Here is an 18,366-nt window from a genome sequence, read left to right as displayed (position 1 = left end):
AGCCTTTTCAGATTTTATAAATAGGAGGCACAAATGATACCAGCAGAAGGAACCTAGTGATGATGAAATCCTAGGACAGAAAATGAAGACCACAGTGGGGGTGTGGGGGGTGGGGGTGGAGCACAGATGGTATCTTCATCACTGCTGTCAAGTGAAGACAGGGGCTTCTTAAGAGAAACACTGATTTGAAAAGTGAACATCTGGATTAAAAATATTATCTGAGAATGATATTTAGATTTCTGGACTACAACTTGTAGAATGAGGGGCTCTTGCTCAATGATGTAATGTACCTATAGAGGACCAGTAAAAATATAATTGTATGGAGTCCTCCAAATCTGACGGTAGAGGGAGTAAAACTGAAATTTGGGGGGAGGAGAGAAGAATGTCTACATGCATCTCAGACCAGACATCAAAGAGAGTAGCTATTACAACACTAAAAGAAAAAAATTAGCAGAGGCTTGATAATACAGGAAATAATTCCCAATAAGAAAGCCAGGAACAATAAATGCACAAAGTCTGAATAATGGATCAGATGAACAAGAAATCCTAATAGAAGGACATGAACTCAGATGTTTCTGAGTCTTGGTGGAATGAAATTCATGAATGGATATGGCTATACAAGAGTATACCTTATTAACAAAGAAAAGAATAAGCAGAAAGGTACAGTGGAGTAATAAAATTTTGACAATATATCTGAGAAAATACAGGAACAGAAAGAGGAAGCCCAGTAAACAATAAACAAAAAAGGATAGTAAGGATTAATGGAAAAAGAAAAAGAAGCAACTTTTCCTGGGACTACACTCTGGTCCAGAGGTGCCAAAGATGCAGACCCTTGACAGCTGCCGAAACCTGATTAAAATGTAATGGGGATATATTTAACAAAATAAATAGAAATAAAAGAAGACATAGAAAATATTACATTTTAAAACTAAGTTAATACGCAGCCTGTATGGATTAAGTGGCCCACAGTTTCTACTTGAGTTTGACACATTTGCTCCAGATTACCTGGACTCTCAGATGATTATGATGACTTGGTACAAAGATAGGATACAAAAGATAGGTACAAAGATGGGGGACTCTAAGTCTCAGACATCTACCAAAACGCGAGCATCTGAAAAATCCTTAACTTGCCTTAGTGACAAGTATGTTCAACAAAAGGTGGTAGAGTGAACAATGGGTACTGCCATTCTAGGCCTGATTGTGACCAACAAGGAGGAACTGACTGCTGAATTAAAAATGACAGAGACCATGAGGAAAAAATGATGAGCAAAGTCAGGCACAGTCTGACATGCAACCTACATTTTTAGGGAATGGATTTCATTTCAAAGGGTTTGGACAAAGGAGAGACAGGATCTCATGGGTTGAGAACACTATAGGAGAAATCAATCCAAGATGGATGAGTGTGTTGGTAACCAAAAATGGGATCCTTAGCACTTAGTCAACAAGCACCCTTGAATAGTTTGGCTTTTTTCCCCTGAACTCAATGCTGTTTGTATGTTGGATTGGAGTAAGCTTGTCGGCCCCTTCGCCTTGCTTCCCTTGCTTAAGCAGATTGAAAGAACCTGTGCTTTTCCGGTCAACCCCTTCACCTTGCTTAAGCAGATCAAAAGAACCTGTGCTTTCCCCAGCATACCTTATTACCCCCCCCCCCCCCCCCCCCCCCCCCCCCCCCCCCCCCGCAGAAGCCGGACGGTTAAAAACAGCTTCCATTGGAACCAGAGGTGGCTACAGCTACAGCGCTACAGCTACAGCCGAAGCTGAAGCAGGAGCTGCCGGTAGCAGAGCTGACCTACGTGAGGATTGAGGAGTGCTGAACAAGGACTTGAGGCCAGTGGGTAATCTTTTTACCGCAGAGGGGAAGCATGTATATGATTTTGCTTTACACCATCATGCTTCTCTGTGGCCTCCTGGTTACTCTTATGAGGCGGACTTATTGGGCCTGGAAGCTTTTGATCAAAATATCAAAATGGGGATGCTGGTTTGTGGGCTGGTTACTGTGGAGCCTAAATATATGCTTTGATTCTTCTGCCTCCTACTTTGAAGATTTCTTATATCTCGCGGTTCCGAACCTTTCAGACATATATATGATCCTCTTTGGAATTATAAAGTCTGCCCTCATAATACAATGAGAAACTCTCAAGGATAAAATTCTGAAGAAGCAAACACAAATGATTACAGTGAAAAAGAAAAAGGAAAGATGTCTAAAAGATACTGATGGGGCTGAATAGGGAACTCACCAATCAACTGATTTTTAAAAAATTCATAGAAGATGGAAAGAAGTACATTTAACTGGGGATGAATACAAAAGAGTGATATGGTCCCATGAGGACAAGATATCCGTTGTGATTACTAAGCCCTGTCAGTGACCTTCGAAAGGTTATGGAAAACACATGGAAATACTACAGGAATGGAGACAGACGAATGCTGTCATCATTTTCAAAAAAAAGGAAGAAAATGGGATCTGAGAACTATGAATATTTACCAAGGCAAGTCCTGCCAGACTCGGATTGGACTTACTCTGCTTGGCCCCAGAAAGCAAAGCTAGAAGGAAGAGGTTTAGAAGTTGTAGTAGGCAGATTTCAATGATGACCACCATCACTAGAGTCACCAAAAGAAGATCTCTCAAAAGGCAAAGGAAAAGAGTCACAAATGTTGCCTATCATAACCATGAAATACCCACAGAAATGACAGCTACAGACTGAACTCCAAAAAGAGAAGCCAGGGAAATGTGGGCTAATAGGGGCAAGAAGTCTTTATTCACTTAAACTGCCAGGAACCTTATGTTTCTGAGCAAAAAGGATTTAAGTCCTCTAAAAGCTTCTTTAACTATCATTATATCTTAGTGAACTACACCAAAAATAGCCTGAATGAATATATTTCTTGTTTCCGATTTCATACTCTCATTCTCAAATTAATTCATTTCCCTTGAAGAACCTTCAAATATATTTCAAAAGAATGAAAACTATAGTTACCATTTTAACTTAAGAATATAAAAATATATTTTTCTATTTATCTTTTGTAAAACTCAGAAATTTATCTGCCTTTCTTTTAATTCAATGTGGAAGTCAGTAGAAGTATCACAATTCAACTCGGATACAGAATTCATGGGTAATTGAACTATGTTTCTAATCATTTTTAGTATTTGGTTTGACCATTCTGGCTATGCATAACTCTAAATTTAAGTCCAAAGGAGCAGCAGGAGAACGTCTTTCTCTTTAATTGCCTTGGGAATAGGGGAGAGAAGGAGGAAGAGGACAGGACCTATTGGAAGAAATAATAGGAAAGGGTTTATTTAGGAAAATCAGTGTTATCAGTGCTGGTAACAGCTGCAACAGTAGTGTTTAAAATGTAGGTAAAGGTACAACAGTTTCACACTCACAGAGAAGCAAGAAGGCCTAGCAGTACCAGATCCCAAACTAAACTATAATGTGGTAATCATCAAAATAATCTGGTCCTGGTGAAGAGAGGCTCATCAGTAGAACAAATTAAGTCTATCCCTACAGAATGAAAATAATGGACCAGTGTTTGATAAACCCAAAGTCCCTATCTACTGGGATATGAATTTGACAAATACTGCTGGGAAAAATGAAAAGTAGTCTGACAGAAATTAGATTTAGACCAACATCTCACACTATATACCAACATAAACACCAAATGGGTCAATGACTGAGACGTGAAGGCTGATGTCATAAATAAATTAAAGATGCAAGGAAGAAATTACCTTTTAGATCCATGGACAGGGGAAGAGTTCAGGAACAAACAAGGGGAAAAGAAGATCATAGAAGATAAAATGGACAAATTCGATTACATAAGATTTAAGTTTCACAAAATCAAAACCAAAGCAATTGAAATGAGAAGGGAAGCAGGTAACTGATTAAAAAAAAATCTTTGCAGTAAGTTTCTCTGGCAAAGGTTTCATTTCTAAGATATATAGGTAACTGATTCAAATCTATAACAATAAGAGTCATTCCTCAACTGATGGTCAAAGGATATGAAGAGGCAATTATCAAAGGAAGAAATCCAAGCTCTCAATAGCTATTTGAAAAAAAAATTCTCCAGATCACTAATAATTGGAGAAATACAAATTAAAACAACTCAAGGGTTCCATTCCATACCCATAATATTATTGGCAAAGTTGGAAAAAAAGGAAAATGATAAATGTTGGAGGAGCTATAAGAAAAAAGGAATATTAATACACTGTTGGTGGAATTGTGAATTAGTCAAGCCATTCTGGAAAGCAATTTGGAACTATGCCCAAAAAGCCACTAAACTATACATACCCAGTATGGCCACTAAGGCTACACCCCAAAGAGATCAAAGAAAGGGGGGGAAGGACCTATATGTATAAAAATATTTATAACAGCTTTTTTGGTAGTGCCAAAGAATTGGAAACTAAGGAGTTGCCCATCGATTGGTGAATGGCTAAACAAATTATGGTATATGAATGTAATGGAATACCACTGTACTGTAAGAGGAAGGTTTCAAAGAAACCTGGGAAGATTTGTATGAAATGATACTGAGTAAAGGGAACAGAACCAGGAAAATAATTTATATAATTACAACGTTACAGTCAAAACAATTTTGAAGGACTTACTATAATTAACACAATGACCAACCATAATTCTAGGACAAATGATGAAGCATGCTTCCCATTTCTTGACAGAGGTGACAGAATTCAGATGCAGAATGAAACATTTTTTGGACATGGCCAGTATAGGAATTTGTTTTGCTTCACTATGCATATTTGTCATGAGGGTTTCATTTTTCTTTTTTTCCAGTGGAGGAGGGGAAGAAGGGAAGGAGAGAAAAACAGATTTTTGTTGACTAAAAAAATTTTTTTAAGTTAAAAAGCCACAAGAATATACTATCATAGGGTACTAATGACCTGGGCAACCTTATAGATTGAGCACTAGAGAAGGCTTGAAGTATTATTTACTATAGCTCAACATAATGACTTGTACTTTTTGAACTGAATCACTAATTCAAACGCAAAGGAAGAAGTATTCTAAGTAGAGAGAAAACATGATCAGGAAATATAAAAGTAGAAAGAAATAAAGTATATACTGTGCGATGTAGCACAAGGACACTGGTCTAACTAAAACTGAGATTTCATGTTGGGAAAGAATCAATTTGAAGAGGTAGGGTGAGGCCAGATTGTGGAGGGAGGTACTTGAAAACCAGGCACAGGAGGAGTTCAGACCTGATGCTGCCTAAGCAGTAAGAAGTAGATTAGGAAGAGAGATCAGTCTGGAAGCCATATGCAGAACAGGTCGGGGTGGGGGGGCAGGGGAGGAAAGCCTGAGGGCAGGGAGATCAGTTAGGAAGCAGCTGCATTAATTCAGGCATGAGGCAGAAGCCCAAGAGAAACAAAAGTAAACAAGCTAAGACTTAAGAAAAAAAAAAACAACAACACTTTCACTGCCTGTCCTAGGGGCAAAACAGATTCAGCTTAAAGTCCAATACCTACCATATACAGTTGAACAAGTGTTCAGCAAGTGCCTACTGTGTGCCAGGCACTATGCTAAGTGCTATTCAGACAGGATGATTACCCTAAAATCCTGCACTAAAATATAAACCAAAACATGTATATCATGTATTACCAAAGATTAAATGTAAATCAAAGATGAAATTATGTTCAGTGTACTTTTACTGTATTTTAATTCTTTGGAAAAATACAGAACACAAATTCACTGGATGGTATAGAGAACGAACCACATATAGCACATTTTATATAACATGTTCTTGACATAACATTGTTTTCCCTTACTGTCTAATTTATTTTTAGCAGACAGCATTTTAAAATCCTACAAGCCTACCTTCCCCCCCCCCCCATTCTTAGGTTAAGAAGTTGGCAAGGAGCCGAAAAGCTAAGGGGAAGGAGGAAATGTGGGAACAGTATCTAAGGGGTGTTTCTTCATTAAGAGAAATAATGGAGGTGAGGGATTTTCAGATATGGAAAAAACTGAAGTTGGAGGAATTGTTAAACTCCCCCATCACCACTGAACTGACTGAACAGGAATTAATAAAGCCACACAAGTCCTGTATTAAGAAAGTGAAGGGAGAGGAAGACGAGAGAGAGAGAGAGAGAGAGAGAGAGAGAGAGAGAGAAAGAGATTCACAATAGCATCTTTTTAAGAGCTTAGACGCAAACCATTTATTCCAAATGCCTCAGTTTATAGAAGACACTGAGTCCTGAGAGAAGCAAGTTAATCATGGTCACACAGGTATTAAAAAACAAGGTGGGATCCCAACTCGAGTCTACAGACTCCAAATCTATGCTGTTTCTCCTAACTCCTAACATATTTTCTTTTGTGAATCCTAACTAATTCTGGGGGGCAATGGTCAAATCAGCACCAAACTGGCTCTATGATAAGCTGTACAACTCACCAATGAGGGAAGAATAAAATTCTCTTAAGAACAATTGTGTAATCAACACATGCTGGAGCTTCAAAACTTAGGGAGTAAGTGATTCTGGTTCCTGGGGAAGTAGGGCAAAGTTTGCCAGCATTGCCAGACTTACTCAGGCATTTTCAATCTTGCTCCAAAGTTGTTCTGTGTAAGAACCAAGGACATCATAGGACCTGAAAGAAAAATCTCTTCACCCCAGCTCCTTTGAAGTTTTGCTTAGTGAAATACTCAGGATTGTTCAAAGGGGATTCAAGCTAATAATGCAGGGCTATGCTAGTAGTGAAAAGGAATTTGGGTTACCAAGATAAGGTCAAAATGGGTACATGATTTAGATATAAAGGGTGATACCATAAGCAAATTAGGAGAGCAAGGAATAGTTTACTTGTCAGATCTATGGAGAAGGGAAGAATTTATGACCAAACAAGAGACAGACATTCGTATGAGATAAAAATGGATAATTTTGATTATATTAAATTTAAAAGTTTTTGCACAAACAAAATCAATGAAACCAAGATTAGAAGGAAAGCAGAAAGCTGGGAAACAATTTTCACTTCCAGTGTTTCTGATAAAGGCCTCATTTTTCAAATATATAGAGAACAGAGTCAAATTTATAAGAATACAAGTCATTCCCCAATTGATAAACAGTCAAATTGATGAACAGGCAGTTTTTTGATGAAAAATTAAAACTATAGTCTTATGAAAAAATGCTCTAAATCATTATCGATTAAAGAAATGCAAATTAAAACAATTCTGAGGACCATCTCACACGTCTCAGACTATTATGACAAAAAAAGAAAGTGATAAATGTTGGAGAAGATGTGTGAAAACTGGAACACTAGTGCATCGTTGGTGGAATTGTGAACTGATACAACCAGTCTGGAGAGCAATTTGAAACTCTGCTCAAAGGACAACCAAACTGTGCATACCTTTAATCCAGCAAAACTACTGTACAGCAAAGATTTTAAAAGAAAGGGAAAGGGACCTATTTGTGCAAAAATATTTATAGCAGCTCTTTTTATGGTGGCAAAGAATTGGAAACCAAGGGCATGCCCATCAATTGAGGAATGGCTGAACAAGTTGTGGTATTTGATTGCAATGGAATACTACTGTACTATAAGAAATGACAAGAAGGCTGATTTCAGAAAAACCTGGAAAGACTTACATGAACTGATGCAGAGTGAAGTGAGCAGAACCAGGAGAATACTACACAATAAGAGAAATAACGTAAGGATGATAAATGTGAATGACTTAGCTATTCTCAGCAATACAATGATCTAAGATAATTCCAAAGGACTCATGATGAAAAATACTATCCACATCCAGAGAAATAACTGATGGAATCTGAATGCAGACTGAAGCATACTATTTTTCACTTATTTTGTGTGTGTGTGTGTGTGTGTCTGTATTTTTTCTTTTGGTCTCTTCTTTCGAAATATGACTAATATGGAGATATGTTCTACAAGATTGCACATGTACAACCTATGTCAAATCGCTGAGGAGGTGAGGGAAGGAGAAAATTTGGAATTCTAAAAATTTTCTAAATGAATATTTAAAACTGTCTTTATATATAATTGAAGAAAAATATTATTTAAAAAAAGAAAGAAAAAAGATTTGGGGTCATAGCTCAGATATGCAGCAGGGGAAAGACAATTCAAAAGACGGACTTGAAAATGTCTAAGAGCTTGTCTAGCTAGTTAGGAGTCTAGTTTGGGGCCTGCATCATAAAAGAGCTTAAGTTAACCCAGAGGGCTATAAGCTAAACAGCTGACAGAATTTCCTCTTATGAAAAAAAAGCTGAATTGCAGCTAATAACCAGCTGGTGGTAGCAGAGAGCAGAAGCACCTTAGTGGAGATACCTACAGAGAGCACTTCTATCAGTACTGCTAAGGAAATGGAAGTGGGAGCTCCCTTGGTCACACGTTCCTTGATCATACATACTGCTTACAGGTGTGCTCCTCCATGCCATGATCCTATATATCTTCTCTCTACCACTGCTGGCATATGATAACATGTAGAAGGGCAAGACATGAATGGGGAAAATCTTTCTTGTCAATTATTTTATTAAGTTGTTTGTTTTGAATTTCTATACCTTCTGGTTGGCTCTTAATACATTGGTGGGGACATGGGACTTAATGGTTTTAAGTGCATATTGACCAAACAAAATGACTTGCAGTAGCTCTCTGGGGGTCCCCTTATGAAGGGGGCCTCAAGGGCTATAACAGCTCCGAAAATTTGGGGAAGACCATGACTGCAGTCTTCATGGAGAAAAGGGATTTAGACTTATTATTATGCTTGACATCGGGGGTAAAATGTGTCCACTGAATCAAAGGTCCAATGAATGAATCAAAGCTACAGAGAAGCAGATCTTTGTATCAGCTTAAGGAAGAACTTCCTACCATCACAGCTCTCTCAGAATGGGATGGCCCACTCCATCAAACAATCAGCCTCTTCACACAGAGGCTGAAAGATCAGTAGTTATCTAACAGGGACTGTAGAAAAAGGGATTCCTGTTTCACAAAGCATTTGACTAAATGACCTTTGAAACCCCTTACAATTCCAAGATAGCAAGATTCTATAGACTCTCTGTTCTAGCCATCCAGAATTTTATTTATATAGATATGTATACATGTGTATTTATATGTATATATAAAAATATAATTCAATTTGACTCAACAAACATTTATTAACTATGTGCCAGATGCTAACTCAATGACAGAAACAAATCATTCCCTGACCTGGAAGAGCTTACATTCCATTGAGTATTATGAAATAATGCTTTTTATCTTCCCTACTAAATTATAAACTCCTTATAGAATTAACAGCAATACCTGGCACAACTTTTACCAGGCACAGCACATTAATGGGGTGGGGGGGGAGAGAAACTATATATAAATACATGATAAAAATACCAATTATGGGTTTTATAAACTTTATGGGGAAAAGTTCTACATTAAGCCAGTATTTTATGGAATAAAGTCCAATATTTATTCATTGGAACATTTCCAGTGTTAAGTCACAGCAATCTCTCATCCCCTAAGCTTAGGTGTCCCCTAAGACTCTGTCTAGGGCTCTTTTTTCTTTTCTTTCTCCCTTAGTGATTTCATTGACTTCTATGGATTTAATTATCATTTCCATGCAAATAACTCCCAAACACACATACAAACAATATTAAGAAAAAAAAAACTGCACTAAGACTTTGGGGACACTGTGTTTATGTTTCAGCCACAACTCAGAGAGTTGTATGAAGCTGTAAAGGTGTCACAGTCTATAACAGAACAATGCCAACACAAAAGGAATATCAGTGTTTTTGACATTTAAAATCTTAGAGGACTGTCAACAGGAACTGTTTAATCTTCTAGAAAAGCACTATCTCCTCACCAAGACCTTTGATTCTAGCAGAAGTATTACTTCATCAGATATAGATCAATAAATAATGGGCAGAAGACAACACTTATCTCAAAACAAGGTCAGAAATGTTTAATTTTTGCATCATTATGTTCCTGGTGTTCTCATTAACTATGTCATTCTATACTGCTAGTACAAAATTTGAATATGTAAACTATGCAGAAAATATAGACTTTGACATAAAGAAAGAAATCACATTCATTTCCTTTTCCTGCCTTGCAACAAAGGCAGTATGAATGAATGGAAAGACTGGATTGTGAATCAGGAGGGCTGGGCCGTAGGCCTGCTTCTACCACTATCTGTGTAACACTGAGCAAGTCACTTAAAATTCTGGCTTGTTTCCTTATCTATAAAATGAAGGAGTTGGACGGGAAGAAGGTACCTAAGGCCTTTACAATGCCTTGAAATACTAGGTGCTTAATAAATGTTGTGTTCAATCCAATTCTACCTTAATGATTCTATGCCACAGAAACAGAGAATCTTGGAGCTGGATGGGATTTTAGAACTCATGTAGTTTAAATACAGGAGCTAATAAATCCAATGAACTCTGTTCTTATCAAACCACATCTAGAATATGAATTCCTCAACTGAGGCATGAATTTCTTCTGCAGTGCTTTTGTTAAGTGGGAACTCATTACATTCCAAAGAGGCCCATTCTATTTTTTGACAGCCTTACTTGCTAGAAAGGGTTTTTTCTTCTTTCATGTTAAGCAAAACCCTGAAACTTCCTCCCACTGGGCATAGGTCTTCCTAAGGCCAAGCAGGAAATTATTCCATCTCCCAAAGACAGTGATTATATTTCCCTTAAGGCCTCTCTTCCCAGGCTAAACATCCCCATTTGCTTTGAGCGTTACTCAGAGGAGAGAATTTCAACTCCATCCCTATAACCCTCACCATCCCAGGAACCTTCCTCTATAAATGCATTACTTTGTCAATGTCATTAAAATATGGAACCCAGAGCTGAGCACAAAACTTTAGATGTGATCTGACCAAGGCAGATTGCAAGGCAAGTGTGACTTTCTCCTTCTAGACAATATACTTCTACAAATGCAATCTGGGATCACATTAGTGTTTCTGGCTGCCATGAGACAATGTGGCCTCATACTGTCTGCAATACCACTCAAATCCCTGAGGTCTTTTTCATATGAACCCCTGTCTAGCCATGGTTTCCTCATCCTACGTATCTTTAACAGTTTGTTCAGCCGAAAAAATTTTAACCCCAGTAACAGGACTTTACATTTATCTCTATTTTATTTGATTAAATTTAGCTCTGATTAAATTTGCCTGTCATCAATATAGCTAGGATTCTTTCAGATCCCAAGTCAATTTTAGATAGTCCTCCTAGGTTTTTATCTTCTCAAAATTTGATAAGCATTCCATCTATATCTTGCAGCCTGAAGAAAATGTTTTTCCCTGAATAAATTTTGAACTAAGACACTTCAGAGATATTCAGCAGATAAATATAGTCTTTTCTGAGTTTCTAATTAGTTATGTTTAGAAGATTAGGGCTGGAAAGGTCAGACTTTAGGGATCATCTTGTCTAAACCCTTCATTTACAAGTGAGAGACCTTATATGGTCACCATGGTTAAATGACATGTCCAAAATCACAAAGGTAGTTGATGTCAGGATTGGACCTTGTACCCAGTTTTCCCAACTCCTAGTCTTGTGTTCTTACGTGTATAAAAGGTTGGCTATATATCACAAATATATCACAAAGAGAAGAAGGTTCTTTTACGTTTGATGTTAAAGTAAAAATTAATGCAAAATTAAACCATGCCAAGTATTTCAGTTTTAATTTAATGTATTCACCTTTTACATCTAAAACACGGGAATTCCACTAGACATCCAATCGTCTGTACATAGTTTCAAATGCTGCATCAGAAATTAATTTCAAAAATTCATCTTAAATGTGTTAAGTAAACCATTTTTAAGACTTGGCAATAAAATGTGCACTGAAATTGCAATTTTTAATATTTCAATGTACTGATATGGTAACCAACTTTAAAATAATGCTTTTCTCTTGGAAGGAAGGGGCAAGTAGGTGGCAAAGCAGATAGAGCACTGGGCTTGGAATCAGGAAGACCCATCTTCATAAGTTCAAATCTGGCCTCAAACACTTATTAGCTATGTGACCCTGGGCAAGTCACTCAACCCTTTTTGCCTCAGTTTCCTCATCTGTAAAATGAGCTGGAGAAGGAAATGGCAAAGCACTCCAGCATCTTTGCCAAAAAGAACCCAAAATGGGTCACTGAGAGTTGGACAAGACTGAACAATAACTTGGAAGAAAATAAAGTCATAATTCAAAATCACCAATGGTAAAAATGATTTTGAACTCAACAATCAATGAATCCAGAATGCCAACAAGCCAAAGTTACATCAGAAGCCAAAATCATTATCTAGTATGATGAACATTTTATCTATAGTTTATCACATAACATCGGCAGACGACAGAAAAATAAATGACAACTATAGATACCTCTCAGAAAGCATGGTACCTAAAATGCAGCTTTGAAACACGAAATTTTAAAAGTATCTTTTCAAAATCAAGCACTATTAAGGAATGCTTGTTGATCAATACTAAATCAACTATTCAAAACACAATTAAGAAAACGTTCATCTTTATTTTCTACTGAAATACGGAAACCATTTATTGTAGTTTAAAGACTGAAGCCTGGAAGGTAGAGCAGCCTATAAAGTAGGCGGGGACGGAAGCCAAGTGGGTTTAATTCAGGTCAGTTACCTCAACCTAAACTTTAAAAAAAAAAAAAAAAAGACAAACACACCTAAAGCCATACTAAGGGCAATGACTTTTTTCCACCCCCAAAACACACTTCCCTCTCTTGAATCCCTCCCCTTTTCACCTGGGGGAAAGACTTGTGTAATATGAGAGTCACAGAAAGCAAGTCTTATTTTTATCTTCGTTCCCATTCACTGAGCAAACAAGGGTTAGTTTTGCTGTTGACACCAGACAAACACAAGGACCTCCCCCTCTGCCCTGACATCTGTCAAAGCCCGAGGGTTCCTCGGTCGCCCCCTCCGGCCGTCGGGATTGGGACACGGGCTCTCCCCGGGGACGCGCTCCAGTGGCGCTGCCGTCATCCGAGCCCGGGCTCGACTCCGGGGGACTCTGGGCAAAATCGTCCCGGGTCCAAATTTCAAACAATTAACAAATCTCGGGTGGAAGTCCAACCCGATGGACTTAGTGGCCCATCGTCTCTCACGCCCAGGAGGCGATCCTCCTCCAACGCTTGGGCGAGGGAGAGTAAGTGGCCAAAGCACCTGCCAGGGTCGGGGGTGGGGTGGGTGGGAGGCCCTGTCCCTCCAAGCCACCAACTTGCACCCACATTCCCTCTTTCCCCACCCCCAAAGCGAGGCAAGTCCTTCTCTGTCTCTTTTTATATCTCCAGGACTTAGCAGAGTGGCTGACACACAGTAGGCGTTTAATAAACGTTTACTGAATTGAACTGTTCAGAGGGAAGAGGGGGAGGGGATGTTGGACAGAAGGATTCCCCCCCATCCCGAAACCTGCCCAAGGCTTACGTCGATTTCCCCGCTTCCCTGAAATACATAAGAGCGAGCGGGCCCCAGCTCCCCAGTTCCCCAATAATTTCTCTCTGGGGGAGGGACTGTCCCTTTAAGAGGCAGCAAACAGTCTCCCCTCCCCCTCTACAGGTAGAGATGAATTGGAGAGGGAGGGAGGAGGGTCTGGTGAGTGATTTGGGAACCCTGCACCTTTAAGGTGACAGCAGGAACCTCTGCCGCTCCCCCCTCCCCCGCTCCAGCTGGGGGGCAACCGGGGGGAGAATGATCTCCGTGCGCCTTTAAGACAGGCTGCCCTGTCAGTCCCGGGGGGAGGGGGGAACCGAGGGGGAGGGGGTCTGTGCCTTTAAGGGAGACAGACCGTCCGAGGGCGCTCGGCGGCCCAGGGGCACTGTGCCTTTAAGGGCGTCAACGGTCCCTGAGGGCAGCCGGAGCCCAAGCCGGGGCCCAGAGCCTCTCGGCTCCCCGCCGCCCGGCCAGCCGGAGGGACTCACCGTGGGCGGGCGAGCTGCCCGGAGGGCGCGCGGTCCGGGGCCCCAGCTCTCCTCAGTTTCCGCGGCGGCAGCGGCGGCGGCAGCGACAGCAGCGGCGGTGGCAGAGGAGGAGGCAACTGCGAGCCCCACTCCAGTAAACAGGCACCTCCGTCCCTGACCTACTTTCTGCCTTCCCTAAATGTCGCACCACTAACCTACTTTCCGACCAATCCGCTCCCCGCCGGCCCAGGCCCGGCCCCCAGCCCACCAATCGTAGAGCCCAACCCCCCTTACTCCTCCCTCCAATGGAGGAGCCAGGAAGGCCGGATACCTGCCTCTCTCCACAAGCCAATCAAAAAGCCCAGAGGGACCCCGGTTCGGCGGCCACCGCTAGCCAATCGGCTCTCGGCTTCGAGGGCCAGGTTCACCAATCGTTGAGAGCCTGGGGAGAGGCTCTGGCCAATAGAGGAAGGTTAAGGAGGCGGGGCAGCAGGAAGGCCGGGCGGTCTACCTGACGCTTTGCCCCAACCAATCAGCAAGTGCACCTAAAGTTCACACCCTGGAGAAGCCTCCAATCAGCGCTAGCGCTTCCTTTTCTATAGGCTTCTTCCCCACCCCACTGCCCCGCTTGTCCGCATTCCTCTGCCAGCGCTGGGCTGAGCACCTGTTGCCTTCGGTGACCCAGCATTGCTCGATGCCGAGTCATTCCAAGCTCGACCTCCCGGCTCCCTTGGGCTGGCCACGGGGCTGCGGCTATCCCGACCCGGCGCTCGCAGTTGGAATTGGCCCCCACTCCCAGGTCCTCAGTCCAGAGCGCTTTCTCCCTGGACACACCGGGCAGCTTTCCAGCCCACCGACTCATTTTGTCTCCTGGGAGTGCCTTGGACGCTGGGCGTTGAGGTTACCGCAGCTGTTGTGAGTGCAGATGAGGAAACTGAGGCACGTCGTAGGTAGTAGTTAAAGGGCCTTCTTAGAGGTCATACAATAAAACTGATCTATAAAAACAGCCAAGTCCTTTCCAGCTAATTTAGGGTTTAACTGAGCACTGTCTTCGAAACCACCCCTAGAGGTAGGAAAGGTGAGTTAACAAGCATTTATTAAGCGCTCACTGTGTGCCGAAAACTGGTGACTGAGTGTTGGGGTCGCTAATTATCCTCTTTCAGGTCCGTAGATTTTGAACTGGAAGGAATGTCAGGCCAACCCATTATTTCACAGGGGAAGAATTTAAATTCCGCAAGCATTTATTAGGTGCATACCATGTGCAGAAGAACACTGTGCTGGGATCTGAAGCTACAAATACAAACATTCAAAAAATTCCATTCTGAAGGTTCATTTTGTAGGTTTGAGGGCTCACCACAAGCGTACAAACTATGGTCAAGGAAAATTGAAGAGAAGATACTGACAAGGGGACCAGGAAAAGCGTCGAGGAGGTCATGCCAGACAGAAATCTATAGGAAAGTTATGGATTTTGGATTTTGAGAGGTAAAGGCAAGAGTACACAAATTGGGGGGTGGGGGTGGAGAAGAGGAGGGGGAGGCGTGTCCAGAGAGACTACCTGACCAAAGCATGGAGGTGAAAAGTAGAATTAGAATTTCAGAGAACAGCAAATAGAAGGGAAAGGTGTGTAAAGGGAACTAGGTTGGCTAGGGCCAAGTTGGAAAGAGTTTTAAATGTCAGGAGGTAGAATTAGTATTTTATCCTGAGGGCGAAAGGGAGCTGGTGCTAGAGATTCTTAAATAGAGAAGTGATGTGGAAACAGGGAAGATAATTTTTCATGCTATGTGGAAAAATGAAGGGAAGAAAGAAAAGACTGGAAACAGGACAAGTTAGGAGGCTTTTGAGGTAGTCCCAACCAAAAGCTGATGAGGGTCTGAACCAAAGGAGTTACCCGTATGAGAGGTGAGAAGAGAACAGGAAAACTATTAGGAATAATATTGACAATACTTGATAATTGATTGGATATGGGGAAGGGACTGTTAAGAATGAAGGAAAAAACTGGAAACCTGCATGTCTAGAAGGATGTTGTCTCCACTAGAAGGAGGGAAGTCTAGAGGAACAGGTTTAAGGGAGGGGAAGATGAGTTCCATTTTGAGTTGAGTTTGAGATGCCTAGCAGACATCCAGATGGAGATAGATGTTCGGTAGGCTGTTGGTAAAATGGACCTAGCTCAAGGATCTGTGTCATGGACCTCTTTAGCAATAGAATGAAGCTTGTGTACCCTTAATCACACATTTTAAATGCATAAAATGAAATTCATAGGATTGCAAAGCAAACCAATTATATTGAAATAAAGTTCCCAGGTTAAGAACCCCTAGACTACATCAAGAGAGGGATTAGGACGACATATATAAATTTGAGAAGAAACAAGCTGAGGTGAGTCATCCTATCTCCTGATTCCTAGAATTATTCATTTTTAGACTATAAAATAGATAGCAGGGCTGCCTGGTACATCTTTTTATCCCCAACAGAGACTACCTTGCAAGAATTTGGTAATCAGTAAAAGTAGAATGCCTTTTAAAGTCAGTCACTCAACATCATGGAGGTATTTGCTGTCTTGTGTACTCTAGATGAGATGAAATAAATAGAAGTATTTGATCATAAGTAGTTTGCAATTTAATTGGAATCTTAATGCTTTATCTTTTGGATCCGCTCCAACTTAATCTAAACTTCACACTCTGGTTTTTCCTTTCTTATAACTCTCTTCTCTTGGTGTACCTACTCCTTCAGGCCCTTTTCTTTGTATTCATAAGACAGTAGCTATAACTTTTTATAGTACTTTATGCAGTATTTGATGAACCAAATCACAAATGAACTAAAATCCTCAGGAACTGAAAGACCTGGGAGATCCTGATTACTTGAGCCACGGTCAGTGATCTCAGAACAGAGGAGGTACCTCAGAGCTAGAGGGCACACACTCATAGCTAGCATTACTAAGGGTTTTACTGCTATCATCTCATGTAATCCTCACAACAGTCCTAGAAGGTAGGTGTTATTGTGATCCCCTTTTTATAGAGACAGATGGACGTTAAAGTGACTTGCCCAGGATCATAACAATAAGCGTCTAAGGCCAGGTTTGTGCTTAGGTTTTTGGAACCCAGCACTCTCTCCACTGCACTGCCTAGCTGCCTGGGCAAACTTTGTTTTAGATTTCAAAAATGGGAAGAGAATGGAATCTATGAACTATAAAGGGGTAAGCTTGACTTCAACTCTTTGGGAAAGTCTTCAGCTACTGAGAATTGGTGTTCTTTTCATCTTATTTTTATTTAGAGAGAGGCAATGTAAGCAATGTGAATAGAGTGTTGGCTTTTGAGTATAGAAGACCTGGGTTCATGTCTCATCTCTGCCACACATTGGCCATTTGACATTAGACAAATCACTTGAACTCTCAGAGCCCCAGGCAAGTAAATCTCTTAAGACTGTAAGTTGCAGAAGGGATGCTCGTCTACTTTGGCAAAGGAAATTCCTTGCCTGGAGCTCCCTACAACAAAGAAATTACAGGTGAGATTAAAAAAATTATCGGTGTCTTTTTTTGTTGTTATGTTTTGGCATTACCCTCGTTTCTGAATATATCCCTACTTCTTCATCTACCCATGAAGAGATACTGTTTTGTTTTGTTTTTTAGCAATCTCTCCTTGGGGGTCATCTGCTTTCTTCCAATGACTCAAAGTCTATGATCCTTTCAAATTTATTAAAGACTTGAATAGATATAGTTTACTTTTGATGATTCAATCAAGATGCCTGGGCCTTCTGTGTTTACATCGAAGTGGGATTGAAACACCTACCCTTATACCTTGTAACAAACATTATTGAAAAATAGAAGAGGAAAAAGTGGCTCAGGAAAACCAGTTAACATCAACTATGTTTTGACAGGATATATAATACTGCAGTCTATGAACTTAGTTTGCTTTGTGGTTGTTGTCTTTTATTTTTTTTTGCAATAAATTTTGGTAACTGCATTTCGGTATAATTGGTTTTCTTTGGCATCTACTCTGAAAAGGTGTCTATAGGCTTCAGTAGACTGCCCAAAAGGAAGACACAAAAAATGGTTAAGAATCCCTACTCTAGAATGTATTATTAAAGATATAGTAGTGAATATTTAAATAAGGAAGTGGTGATCACAATAGCTAGAGTGGCTTTACCAAGAACAGGTTATACCAGACCAACCTAGTGCCTTTTATACATTTTTCAAGAATTGAAACCCATCTGGCCTTTATACCAATCCTGTAAGAAAAGCAACATTATCAATGAAACAAAGAACATTTATTAAGCCTTTACTATATGACAGGCATTGTACTATTTGTCACAGTGGATAAAGCATGGGGCCTGGAATTAGGAAGACCTGAATTAAAATATAGCCTCAGACACATCCCAGCTGAGTGACCCTGAGTAAGTCACTTAACTGGTGCCTGCCTCATCTCCCTCATCTGTAAAATGAGGAGGTTGGATTTGGCCTCCAAGATCCACGTCAGCCCTAAATCTATGATCCTATATACGTATACAAATATATACAAGATGATTGGAGGAGGAGGAAGTAGAGAG

At 40.5% G+C, this 18,366-nt stretch overlaps 1 protein-coding gene across 3 annotated transcripts in view; it reads right to left on the bottom strand.

The window, feature by feature from the left end:
* Positions 1 to 14,066, bottom strand: part of ARNTL (aryl hydrocarbon receptor nuclear translocator like) — a 91,737-nt gene extending 77,671 nt beyond the window's left edge. For 2 of the 3 annotated variants that reach the window (XM_036763049.1, XM_036763048.1), the window contains exon 1: positions 13,849 to 14,010. The gene's annotated coding sequence lies outside the window, so the exon portion shown is untranslated. Of the gene's footprint in view, positions 1 to 13,848 lie in introns of all 3 variants that reach the window. The other variant, XM_036763047.1, reaches the window with a different exon arrangement.
* Between the last annotated feature and the right edge of the window lie 4,300 nt (positions 14,067 to 18,366).

The sequence above is a fragment of the Trichosurus vulpecula genome, chromosome 6 (assembly GCF_011100635.1).
Source record: "Trichosurus vulpecula isolate mTriVul1 chromosome 6, mTriVul1.pri, whole genome shotgun sequence".
Lineage (NCBI taxonomy): Eukaryota > Metazoa > Chordata > Mammalia > Diprotodontia > Phalangeridae > Trichosurus > Trichosurus vulpecula.
The sequence above is the reverse complement of the archived record's forward strand: the minus strand, read 5'-3'. Positions and strand labels throughout refer to the sequence as shown.